A 13,632-nucleotide genomic window follows, 5' to 3' on the forward strand; every position below is an offset into this window, starting at 1 on the left:
GCGTTAGCTGATTAACCGCCAGGGTAATGACTTCATGTTGCAAATCCTGCAGTGGCTGAGAAGAGCCAAATGGGGTATTCATATGTTAATTAATGTTAAAGTCAGCGCAACCCAGCCACAACCAGAAATGCAGAAGATGCCAGTGTATCGAAAACTTCAGAGTCAGAACTGGAACCAAAATACAGCGGAGGTGTCAGTCCCAGACCTGAGGGTGTAATCACACCCAGACATGAATCTACTTTCCCATCACCAGCCGCCAACCCACCCAGTTCCCCCCCCCACACGCACGTACACATCTACAAAACACACACACACATGTACAAACACATACACACACTAAGAAGCAGAGGTTAACACACACACACACAAACAGATATAAGCACACACTTACACACATGCACACACAAACACACTCACACAAAAGCAGATATGAGCACATGTTCACACACTCACTATCACACATTCAGACACAAGCAGATAGAAACACCCACTCACGTACAGATGCGCAAACAGAGATGAACACACATCACAATTACACAGACACACAAGCAGATTTTAAAACACATTCACGTACACACACATATAGACACACAAGTAGATATCAGCACACACAAGCAGATATTAACACACACTCACACATGGACACAAGTAGATATTAATACACATTCACAAAAGCACACACAGGTAGATATTAAGACACACACAAATGTTCAAACACACTTTAAATTAACATCAGACCTATTGCTTGCTTTCTTCTGACAGTAGATATCAGGAAGGTGTGAATGACTGAGTGCATGACAGAAAACTAACTGCACCACCCAAAGAATATGTCTACAAAATCTGAGCAGCAGAAAAGTGAAGTCTGAGGAACTTAATGCATGTTATCAGTGATTCTGTTGGAAGTGTTCAAAATGACTGACTAGTCTATATATTGAATCAAATGTTCATATAATATATAGAATAGAATCTATCTTTGAACATGATTCCCATTCTCTTCTCCTTAACCTAATATTCCCCGAATGGAACTAATATCCACAGCACACTGTCACTTCTCGCACCTTCTTCTATCTCCTTGTGAAGTAAATTATGCTTTAAAATTTACCAGATTGAGCAAATATTTAAACCTCTGTGGGGCAGACTGTTACTGAAGATTATTTAAAGTATACAACGGCTGATGTTGGTGTTAAGTGATCTCTAATTGTTTTTTTTAATGACTTTTTAACTCTGAATGGGGACGGAATGAGGAACTTTCACGTCCCAAAATGGTATGTGTGACTTACGGACATATTGCAAAATTCCTAGTCTGCTCATGATGCAAGGCAATATTTGACCCGCAGCTAACATACTGAGTCCCTGTTGGTTGTGAAGTTGCAGGTTGTGGGATGCTGCTTTGTACAAGCAGCCGGTTATGTGCCCTACTTTACTGCAGTGACTGCAACTCAAACTAAACAAAATGTTTTATCGAAGTACATATACTGTATACTCAGTTACCATATACTACCTTGAGATTCATTTTCTTGCAGACATTTACAGGAAAATAAAGAAACACAATAGAATTTATGACAAAATTATGCAAAAACAAATACTGACAACCACTATGCAAAAGAAGACAAACCATGCAAACAAAAAACTAAATAAATAAACAAATAGATAGATATATGGATGCTCTGTGTGAGGAAGTTTCCCCTAATGTTGTCCTTTAACATTTCACCTTTCACCTTTAACCCATGACCTCCAGTTCTAGTCTTGCTCAGCCTCAGTTCCCTATGAATCATGTCCTCAAGTCCCGACAGCATCCTTGTAAACTTTCTTTGCACTCTTTCAACCTTATTTATATCTTTGCTGCAGGTAGGAGACCAAAACTGCATACAATACTCCAAATTGGGCATTACCAATGTCTTGTTCGTCTTCAACATAACATCCTGGCTCCTATGATTTATGAAGGCCAATGTGCCAGAAGCTCTGCTTACAACTCTTTCTCCTGTGATGTCACTTTCAAGAGATTATGGACTTGTAATTGCAGATGCAGATGTTCTACTGCATTCCTCAGTGCCCTACTTATCACTATGTCAGTTCTGCCCTACTTTGTCCTCCCAAAGTGCAACATCTCTTTCAGGGGAGATATAATCTGTATTTCAGCAATGGGAGTCCTGGCATAATCACACCCACCAGGGGCACAGTGTACGCAACAAAAAAATACACCCCAACATAAAGTACAGTTGCCAGGGCTCACGCCCAGTGTATTTATATCCACTACAGTACAATGCTGAGGTTTTATACGGCATTATTCAGGCTACATTTGAAGCCTTGTCAGCAGCTTGAGGTCGCTTATCTAAGAAAGTATGGCTGGCATTGGAGAGGATCCAGAGTAGGCGCACAAGAATGATCCTGGGAATGAAAGGGTTAATATATGGGGAGCATTTGATGGCCCTGGGCCTGTACTCGTTGGAGCTCAGAAGAACTAGTGGGAATCTCATTGAAACCTATCAAATATTGAAAGGCTAAATCAGAGTAAATTTGGTGAAGATGTTTCCAATAATGTGAGGATACAGGTTCAGAGGGCTCAGCCTCAGAATAAAGGGACATCCCCTCAGAGGAAAGGAGAGGAATAATTTCTTTAGCCAGCACATGGCAAATCTGGGGAATGCATTGCCACAGGTGCTTGTATGGTATATTTAAAGCGGGTGTTGATAGTTGCTTGATTTCTGAGAGTGTCAAAAGTTATGATGAGAAGGCAAGAGAATGGGGTTGAGAGGGAAAATAAAATCAGACATGATTGAATGGCGGAACAGACTTGATGGGCCGAATGGCCTAAATCTACTCTTATGTCTTATGGTCTTATAGTCTTACAGCCCTCAAGGGACCCCACTCCTGGTAGAGATCACACCCCTGTGAGGCACAATATTATTTTTGTCTGAATCCGAATCAGGTTTATCATCATTAAGGTATATTGTGACATTTGTTATTTTGCACTGGAGTGGAGATATGTCTCTACCAAAGGAGGTGTAAGGTGCTCCTTCCCTCCGCTAGCCTGCAGGTCACTATTGGGCAAGATGTAGGACCTGTTTAGCCTCCGCACCCCCCCCCCACCCTTTCAGGGTCACGTGAAGCAATGTGGTGGAGGGCCATATGAGCAGGTGGTGCATATCACAAGGGCTGGTTATGTGACCACTGACACCAGGCACACGATCTCTGAAGAGTATTGATAATGGATCTGGTCACCCATCTTTGTGAAAACACTGCCCAGGAGAAGGCAATGGCTCACCCCTTCTGTGGAAAAATTTGCCAAGAACAATTATGGTCATGGAAAGACCATGGTCGTACGACACAGCACATAATGATCGAACAAAAGTGACAAAGGGATGAAGGAGAGAGGTAAGAGTCCAAGAGTGTGGAACTTGGAAAAGGATGTAAAAGAGATGACTGGTTCAGAGATCTGACAGCAGTGGGGAAGAATCTGTTCTTCATTCTGCTACACAAGAGAAAGAGGGAGAGAGACAGAGAGAGAGAGTTTGAAGGATGAAAGAGGGGGATAAAAGGAGAGAAATGTGAGAAAGAAAGGTAAGAGAGAGAAAAGTAAACAACTAGATACAAGGAGATGTACAAGATCAGAGAGAAAACAAATGAGATATAGTGTAGTTTGATCCGCAGGACTGTGATACAGACATGTTGATGGAGTGACACAGGGGGTGGGGGGGTTGCGATGTTACAGAAAGAGCCATATACTCGGGAGCCACAGTGACTGAGAGAGAACGAGGTAACGAGTGTAAGAGAAAAAGAGAGCGCAGATAAATAATGAGAGAGCAAGAAACTGCTTCTGAGGCAGAAAAAGAAAGCAGGCAAAATGGAAGTAGAGTAAAAGAACAAAATGGAGAGGTAGAGGGGAGACGGAAAGGAGAGAAAGAGAGAGAGACAATAGATTGATATTAGATCAGTAGAATAAAATAACTGAGGAAAAGCAAAAGATTGCTTCCAGTTTTACTCACACTCAACATGAAAAGTTTCATCTTAAGATCTTCCATCCCTTTCTTCCCGCTTGGTTCTAAGTAGCACCACCTCCGTTCCACCACAGCTATGAATCCAAATTTTTCCCCCAAGCTGATACCTGTCTTACTTTCTGTTCCTTTCGGCTAAAGAACACTGTCCTCTCAAATGACATTCGAACACAGTACAGTTGAGAGACCTGGAGATGCCTCACACCCAAAATTAACTTCCAGCCTTCAGGGGAATGCTCTGAGCTTTAGGACCCATGTATGAGTCCAAATCCCTTTATTTACCCTCAAATTGTATAGGGCCTTCATGCTTCATGTGTACTGATTATCCCACATCACATCACCCCCAACGATAAGACTATAAGAGATGGAAACAGAATTAGACCATTCAGCTCATTGTCTGCTCTTCCATCGTGGCTAATTTATTATCCCTCTCAATCCCATTCTCCTGCCTTCTCCTGTAACCTTTCATGCCCTTACTAATCAAGAACCTCCACTTTAAATATACTCAATGACTTAGCCTGTACAGTATTTGATGGCAATGAATTCACCACATTCTGGATAAAGAAATTCCTCCTCATCTGTGTCCTAAAGGGACGTCCTTCCATTCTCTGAGGCTGTGCCCTCTGGCCCAAGACACATCCTCTCCACATCCACACTATCTATACCTTTCAATATTCGACAGCTTTCAATGAGATCCACTTTCAATCTTTGAATTTCCAATGAGCACAGGCCCAGAGTCATCAAATGCTCCTCATACATTAATCTTTCATTCCTGGAACTACATAGATATTACATAGAATAGTACAGCACAGTACAGGCCCTTCAGCCCACATTGTTGTGTGACTCTCAAACCCTGCCTCCCTTATAACCTCCCACCTTAAATTCCTCCATATACCTGTCTAGTAGTCTCTTAAGTTTCACTAGTGTATCAGCCTCCACCACTGACTCAGGCAATGCATTCCACGCACGAACCACTCTCATGATTCTCAAGATCCTCGTCTGGACTCTCTTCGGCGGCAGCTCATCTTTTTTTCAGATAAGGGGACCAAAACTGCTCATTATACACCAAGAGTGGTCTTACCAATGCCTTATAAAGCCTCACTTTTGCTAATCGTAGTGGTGCAGGTTGTATAACTGTCCTGCTTCCAGCCTAAGAGAAAAACCATGCCAAAAAGTCTCACAGATAATGTAACTCACGCAGCGAGAGCAGGTGCAGCCAACGGCGTGAAGTTTCATCGAACACAGACTTACTGGATGCAGACAGCAGCCTCTCAGCTCCCAGTCAGTGTGTGAGACTCAACCTCCTCCGAGATTAACTCCAAACTGCGGGAGACTGCGCAGGACTTTCAGTGATCATAGAGTGGGAAAATTCCTCAGCAGCCTACAATTGGCAGAACACAATGTAGGCCATTGTGTCTATCCTGGTACTTTATAGCATTCTTTCTAGCATTCGGGATACGTCTGAAATGGAGGACCAATGCCGGGCTACGCAAATAAAATATTAAATTGAATTAAGTGACAGACTTGAGGTAGAAGGAAGGTTCAGAGAAAGGCGCATCAAGCAGTGGTTACAGTAAGATCTTTTCTCTCACACAGGTTTGATTGCAGTCAATCCCTTTTTTAATTCAGTGGCCTTTTGTTGTTTTTATTTCAGAGTAATAGCAAAGAAACAGGCCTTTCCATCCTAATGAGCCCACACTGCCCAGATACACCTATGTGATTAAGTAACCTATTAACAGGTACGGCTTTGGAAACTGGAGCACTTAGAGGAAGTTCACACGCTTAAAGGGAGAACATACAAACTCCTTACAGACTGCAGCGGAATTGAACCTGTGTCACTGGCACTGTACTAACACTACCCTAAACATTACACTACTGTGCTGCTTCCGAGTATAACCAGGTTGCAGGCGATTAGGGGTCAGCTAAGGTAATTTGAAAACAACCTTGTGCCCGGCAGAGGGTCATTCACGTTTCTAATTTACCTTGCGAGTGAGATGGACTATGCTGGCACCTGTGGTCTATCGTTAATGCTCCTGAATTAAGAGCCACCCGTACTGTAATACAGGCCTGAAGTTCCCTGTAAGCTGGAGAAGGCAAAGGCAGCACATTTCCTTCCATGGTGAGCCATTTGGGTACTTAACAACAGTCTCTTGCCGTTCAGCTTTCCTAAGATTCACATCTTTAAAATTTCAAATCAGTTTAAAATCAGAATCAGGTTTATTATCATTGGCCTATGCCGTGAAATGTGTTGCTTTGTGGTAGCAGTACAATGTAAATCACAAAATATAAGTTACAATTTGGAATATGAAAACACACACACAAAACACTGGGGGAACTCAGCAGGTCAGGCAAGATCTGTGGAAAAGAATAAACAGTTGACGTTTCACGCTGAGACTCTTCTTCAAGACTGAGGAGGAAGGGGAAAGATGTGATAAAAAGGTGGGGGCAGGTGGAAGTGGCTAACTGGAGGTTAAAGGTGAAGCCAGGAGGGAGGGAAAGATCTAAGGCTGGAGAAGAAAGAATCTGATAGAGAGGAGAATAGGCAATGCCTGAAACGTCAACTGTTTATTCTTTTCCACAGATGCTGCCTGACCTGCTGAGTTCCTCCAGTGTTTTGTGTGTGTTGTTTTGGATTTCCAGCATCTGCAGACTTTCCTGTGTTTATATAAAAAAAAGTAATGTGAAATTGTGAGGTAATTTTCATTGTTTCATTGTCTGTTCAGACAGAGGAGAAGAAGTTGCTCCTAAAACATTTAGTGTGTGTCTTCAGGCTCCTGAACCTCCTCCTTGATGGAAGAAATGAGAAGAGGGCATGCTCCAGACGGTGAGGGTCCTTCATGATGGATGCCACCTTCTTGAAGCACCACGTTCTGAAGATTTCCTCGATGGTGGAGAGTCTTGTGCCCATGATTCAGCTGGCTGAGTCTTTGTTAATATATTACGTTAGCTAACTGAACTTAAATTCACCAGCAACAGTAGATTGGAGATCATGTCTCTGGATATGTCTCATAACTTAAGTATTCAAGCCCTACTTCCGGAAATAGTAGGGGACAGAGGGTCCAGTGAGATGGAGGAACTGAGGGAAATACATGTTAGTAGGGAAGTGGTGTTAGGTAAATTGAAGGGATTAAAGGCAGATAAATCCCCAGGGCCAGATGGTCTGCATCCCAGAGTGCTTAAGGAGGTAGCCCAAGAAATAGTGGATGCATTAGTGATAATTTTTCAAAACTCTTTAGATTCTGGACTAGTTCCTGAGGATTGGAGGGTGGCTAATGTAACCCCACTTTTTAAAAAAGGAGGGAGAGAGAAACCAGGGAATTATAGACCAGTTAGCCTAACATCGGTGGTGGGGAAACTGCTAGAGTCAGTTATCAAAGATGTGATAACAGCACATTTGGAAAGCAGTGAAATCATCGGACAAAGTCAGCATGGATTTGTGAAAGGAAAATCATGTCTGACGAATCTCATAGAATTTTTTGAAGATGTAACTAGTAGAGTGGATAGGGGAGAACCAGTGGATGTGGTATATTTGGATTTTCAAAAGGCTTTTGACAAGGTCCCACACAGGAGATTAGTGTGCAAACTTAAAGCACACGGTATTGGGGGTAAGGTATTGATATGGATAGAGAATTGGTTAGCAGACGGGAAGCAAAGAGTGGGAATAAACGGGACCTTTTCAGAATGGTAGGCAGTGACTAGTGGGGTACCGCAAGGCTCAGTGCTGGGACCCCAGTTGTTTACAAAATATATTAATGACTTGGATGAGGGAATTAAATGCAGCATCTCCAAGTTTGCGGATGACACAAAGCTGGGCAGCAGTGTTAGCTGTGAGGAGGATGCTAAGAGGATGCAGGGTAACTTGGATAGGTTAGATGAGTGGGCAAATTCATGGCAGATGCAATTTAATGTGGATAAATGTGAAGTTATCCACTTTGGAGGCAAAAACATGAAAACAGATTATTATCTGAATGGTGGCCGACTAGGAAAAGGGGAGGTGCAACGAGACCTGGGTGTCATTATACACCAGTCATTGAAAGTGGGCATGCAGGTACAGCAGACGGTGAAAAAGGCGAATGGTATGCTGGCATTTATACCAAGAGGATTCGAGTACAGGAGCAGGGAGGTACTACTGCAGTTGTACAAGGCCTTGGTGAGACCACACTTGGAGTATTGTGTGCAGTTTTGGTCCCCTAATCTGAGGAAAGGCATTCTTGCCATAGAGGGAATACAAAGAAGGTTCACCAGATTGATTCCTGGGATGGCAGGACTTTCATATGATGAAAGACTGGATGAACTAGGCTTATACTCGTTGGAATTTAGAAGAATGAGGGGGGTTCTGATTGAAACATATAAAATCCTAAATGGATTGGACAGGCTAGATGCAGAAAGATTGTTCCTGATGTTGGGGAAGTCCAGAATGAGGGGTCACAGTTTGAGGATAAAGGGGAAGCCTTTTAGGACCGAGATTAGGAAAAACTTCTTCACACAGAGAGTGGTGAATCTGTGGAATTCTCTGCCACAGGAAACAGTTGAGGCCAGTTCATTGGCTATATTTAAGAGGGAGTTAGATATGGCCCTTGTGGCTACGGGGATCAGGGAGTATGGAGGGAAGGCTGGTACAGGGTTCTGAGTTGGATGATCAGCCATGATCATACTGAATGGCGGTGCAGGCTCGAAGGGCCGAATGGCCTACTCCTGCACCTACTTTCTATGTTTTCTATGTTTTACTGCAGTCCATGAGCACATTGTCCAGATGAATATGACAGGACAGTGCTGAGGGAGTACTGCACAGATAGTAAGTATCCTCCCTCTGATAAGGCAGTGAATCGGCCAAGCATCAGTTCACTATCCAATCTCTGGTCCAGGCGCCACCACATCAGTTCTGCCTGAAAATTCAGCCCAGCTCCAAGTCTGCTCCAGCAGTGGCTGCTGTGGCCGTACCTGCATCCTTGAGGTCCAGTTTGCCAAGTATTTCAGGATACCACTAAAACATAAGGTTGTGCAGACAGTTCAAAAGTACACCTCCCAGCATGATATTACAGGCTGCAGACAGTGTCCACTGAAGAGCTTCTTGAAGATCTATGTCCCAGTGAAACCAACTGATCATATTCACATCTTATTGCTTGTATCATTTTGCTGTGCACAAATTAGAAGAGACATTTGTTCACAATGTCTCAGATGATACTAAGATAGATGGCCTTGTGGATAATGAAGTAGGTTTTCAAAGCTTGCAGAGAGATTTAGGCCAGTTAGAAGAGTGAGCTGAAAGATGGCAGATGGAGTTTAATGCTGATAAATGTGAGGTGCTACATTTTGGTAGGACTAATCAAAATAGGACATACATGGTAAACGGTAGGGCATTGGAGAATGCTGTAGAACAGAGGGATCTAGGAATAATGGTGCATAGTTCCCTGAAGGTGGAATCTCATGTGGATAGGGTGGTGAAGAAAGCTTTTGCTATGCTGGCCTTTATTAATCAGAGCATTGAGTATAGGAGTTGGGATGTAATGTTGAAATTGTATAAGGCATTGGTGAGGCCAAATTTGGAGTATTGTGTACAGTTCTGGTCACCGAATTTTAGGAAAGATGTCAATAAAATTGAGAGAGTACAGAGGAGGTTTTCTAAAATGTTACCTGGGTTTCATCTCCTAAGTTACAAAGAAAGGTTGAACAAGTTAGGTCTTTATTCTTTGGAGCGTAGAAGGTTGAGGGGGGAACTTGATAGAGGTGTTTAAAATTATGAGGGGGATTGATAGAGTTGACGTGGATAGGCTTTTTCCATTGAGAATGGGGGAGATTCAAACGAGAGGACATGAGTTGAGAGTTAAAGGGCAAAAGTTCAGGGGTAACATGAGGGGGAACTTCTTTACTCCGAGAGTGGTGATTGTGTAGAATGAGCTTCCAGCAGAAGTGGTTGAGGCAGGTTCGATGTTGTCGTTTAAAGTTAAATTGGATAGATATATGGACAAGAAAGGAATGGAGGGTTATGGGCTGCATGCAGGTCGGTGGGACTAGGTGAGAGTAAGAGTTCAGCACGGACTAGAAGGGCCGAGATGGCCTGTTTCCGTGTTGTGATTGTTATATGGTTATATGGTTAATTAGATTAGTTGAGACATTTGTACCACAGCAGAAGAACCAAAACTGTCAGGCTGGGTAACAGCTTCTTCCTTCAGAGATACATACACCGTGTCTGAGCGTACAACTCTCTACTCCCCAACTCATAGACACTTTCTCATCCTGCCCTGGTCACTTTTCATCTCTTATTGCTGCTGTGTCACATATCCATACGACTGCTCGTTTTATTATAATAGTGTCAGTAGCATTATACTGTCTTACGTAAACATGCACCTCGCACTTTATGTCAACCTGTCAATCTTCAGTCCATGTCACTCAGAGACATGTGATGATGTTATTTTGTGACTGTACAGTCTGTGCAAAAGTCTTAGGCACATATTTATAACTAGGGTGCCTAAGGCTTTTCCACAGTACTGTAGTAATATTATGTGTTCCACAGTACTGCTACCACACAAAAAAACAAATTTCATGATATACGAGGCATGTGAGTGATGATAAACTTGATTCTGATATGGGTCTCTATTGTGGACTGAGAGTGGGAAGGGGAGAGGAATTGTGGTTGGAAAAAGGAGAAGGGAGAGGGGAGAGAGAGGGGAGGGAGCGGGAAGCATCAGAGAGACATTCTGTAATGATCAATAAACCAATTGTTTGGAATCAAATGAACTTTCCTGTTCTCTCAAGGCTAGCTGTGTCTGCACCTGTTCCACCCCTTGCCCCTGGCACTCCTTCTCTGCCACCTGTCCCACATGCCTCCTGCCTCACCCTCACCATTTACAACACCCTTTGCTCCCACCAGATTTACAAAATCGTTCTCTGCTCCACATGACAAACACATACAGCACTGTGTTATATATAAGTGCCTAAGGCTTTTGTACGATACTGTGTGTGTTGGATCATAATTATATGTGATGCACGTGACTGTATGTACTGTGTACATGTGTATGGTCGAACGACCAATAAACTCGAACTTGAACTTGATAGTCAATCGGCTGCTGAGAATCATTTCTAAGATCATGAATTTAGTACTGAGTAAAGTTTTAGCTTAACACATCAGCAAGCTCTTCAAGAGCTAACTGGAAAACAATTGTGCTGGACCAGTCCATATATGTCTATGCTCTCAGTTTACAGGAGACTGTGTGATTCTCTGAAGTGCCCACTGAATTTCCCTTGATTCTCTTATCCAGTCTTGCCAAATGCACTGGACTTTGTATCATGTTTATCAGAGCCAACCAAATTCAGAGAGAATGAGTGAAAGAGAACAAGGGAGAGAGAGTGTGTGTGTGTGTGTGTGTGTGTGAGAGAGAGAGAGAGAGAGAGAAAGAATCCTCTCTCTTACAGCTGTGACTATCTGCAAAGGTTTATCATTTCTTGTAAAGTGGTATGTGACCTGGCACACAATCACAGAGCACTTTATAAGCAATGATAGAACTTTGGTAGTGTAGCCACAGCTGTAAGGGAGAGGGCATGGCTACCAATTTGCACTCCACAAGCTCCCAGCAGTAACAATGTGATGATGTTCAGATAGTCTGTACTAGTGATGGTAACTGGGGTAGAATCGTTGGTAGAAACACTGGAAGAATTCCTCTGCCTTCCTTCTAAGAGTTGTGTTACGTTCACCACAGAAAGTGGAGGCGTCTCGGCTTTAGACCTCATCCAGTCAGCGGCACATCTGAGAGAGCAGCACTCCTTTGGTTCCACTCTGGAGAGACAGGACAAGAGTGCTTGTTTTGGTCACTGGTGTTGGAACTGAACTTCAGACTTTCGGACTGAACCCTGGCCCCCTGATTCAGCAGAGTGCATGTGACCTACAGAGCCAAGGTTTACAATGGTACGATGGAGGTGAGTACAGCCTCAGATCACGGGGGGACTGGTTATGAGCTGTCACTTCACTAAAACACCAAGTGAATGTGAATGAAGGAAAGCCTCTGTCTTCTTCCAGAAAGAGAAAAATCGAATCCAACATAGAACATTCTAATGGGTTTCAATGGGTACTTCCAATCGTCATAGTCATAGTCATACTTTATTGATCCCGGGGGAAATTGGTTTTCATTACAGTTGCACCATAAATAATAAATAGTAATAAAACCATAAATAGTTAAATAGTAATATGTAAATTATGCCAGGAAATAAGTCCAGGACCAGCCTATTGGCTCAGGGTGTCTGACCCTCCAAGGGAGGAGTTGTAAAGTTTGATGGCCACAGGCAGGAATGACTTCCTATGATGTCGGAGAAACGTATAAGATATTCATCCTGAAATTCTTGTTCTTCGCAAACATCCACGAAAACAGAGTACCCCAAAGAATGAATGACAGTTAAGACATTAGAACCCCAAAGCCCCCCCAGCTTCCCCTCCCACGTACAAGCAGCAACAAGGCAACAAATGCCCCCCTCCTCCACCAGCAAAAATGCATCAGCGCCCCTCCACCGAGCACTCAGGCATGCAGCAAGCATCAATAAAGACAGAAATTTGCAGTACCCCAAAAACTACTCGTTCACCCAGTCATTCGACATACTAATAAGAGAAAAAGAGATGTCCCTGTTTCACAGCGAGAGGGGAGACGTAACAAACAACTCGTTGATTTACGATGTTGAAAGTCTGTTGTGTCGCTTTATCCAAGCTCTGTGCCGAGAGAGTCGGCACCAAAAAGGCACAGCCCTCTGGACACACAACCCCCGGCAGCTAACCCACTACTCCCGATGTTCTGTGTTCTCCCACGATGCTTCAGTCAGGGGCACCGGCCTAGAATCAGCACGTCTCCAGAGCCACAAAACCCTGGAACCCTGAAGGCACGCATCCTTGGGATATCAAAGAGCGGCCGGTCGTGAGGCCCTGAGAGCGGGTCCCATTCCTGCTAAGAACCAAAGTCAGAGTGTAACTCCAGGTCAGGGTTTTCAAAAGAACCTTGAAAAGGTAAAAAAAAGAGATATCAAAAATAGAAAAAGAGCTGTTTCCAAAGATGCAAGCAAGGGAGTGGCTGTTTAGCACCATTTGACTTCATTCCGCCTTCAGCAAGTGACAGGCCCTTCAGTCCACTATGTGATCAAGCTAACCTACTCGAAGATCGATTTAACCCTTCCCTCCCACATAGCCCTGCATTTTCCTATCAGCTATGTCCCTATCTAAGATTTTCTTAAATACTCCTAATGTATCTGCCTCTTTCACCACCACTGGCAGGAGGTTCCATGCACCCATCACTCTCTACATAAACAAAATACTTTTGACGTCCTCCTCTATACTTCCCTATATTCACCTTAAAATTATGACTCCTGGTATTAGCCATTTCCGCTCTGGGAAAAAAAAATCTCTGGCTATCCATTCGATCTATGCCTCTTATCATCTTGTACACTTCTGTCAAGTTCCCTCTCATTCTTTTTCACTCCAAAGAGAAAATCCCTAGCTTGTTCAACCTATCCTCATATGATATGCTGTCTAATCCAGGCAGTGTCCTAGTAAATCTCCTCTGTGCCTTCTCTAAAGCTTCCATATCCTTCCTATATTGAGACGACCATCAGTGGAAACAAGAAACACGAAGCAAGAACAGACAACACAAGAACTTCATCA

The 13,632-nt window shown here is 43.3% G+C and overlaps 1 protein-coding gene across 1 annotated transcript in view; it reads right to left on the bottom strand.

Moving 5' to 3' along the window:
- The window catches only part of sema3b (sema domain, immunoglobulin domain (Ig), short basic domain, secreted, (semaphorin) 3B), a 495,602-nt gene extending 490,298 nt beyond the window's left edge, over positions 1-5,304 (bottom strand). The window contains exon 1 of the mRNA XM_072280301.1: positions 5,247-5,304. The gene's annotated coding sequence lies outside the window, so the exon portion shown is untranslated. The remainder of the gene's footprint in view (positions 1-5,246) is intronic.
- Between the last annotated feature and the right edge of the window lie 8,328 nt (positions 5,305-13,632).

Source organism: Mobula birostris, chromosome 16 (genome assembly GCF_030028105.1).
Source record: "Mobula birostris isolate sMobBir1 chromosome 16, sMobBir1.hap1, whole genome shotgun sequence".
In the NCBI taxonomy this organism is placed as follows: Eukaryota; Metazoa; Chordata; class Chondrichthyes; order Myliobatiformes; family Myliobatidae; genus Mobula; species Mobula birostris.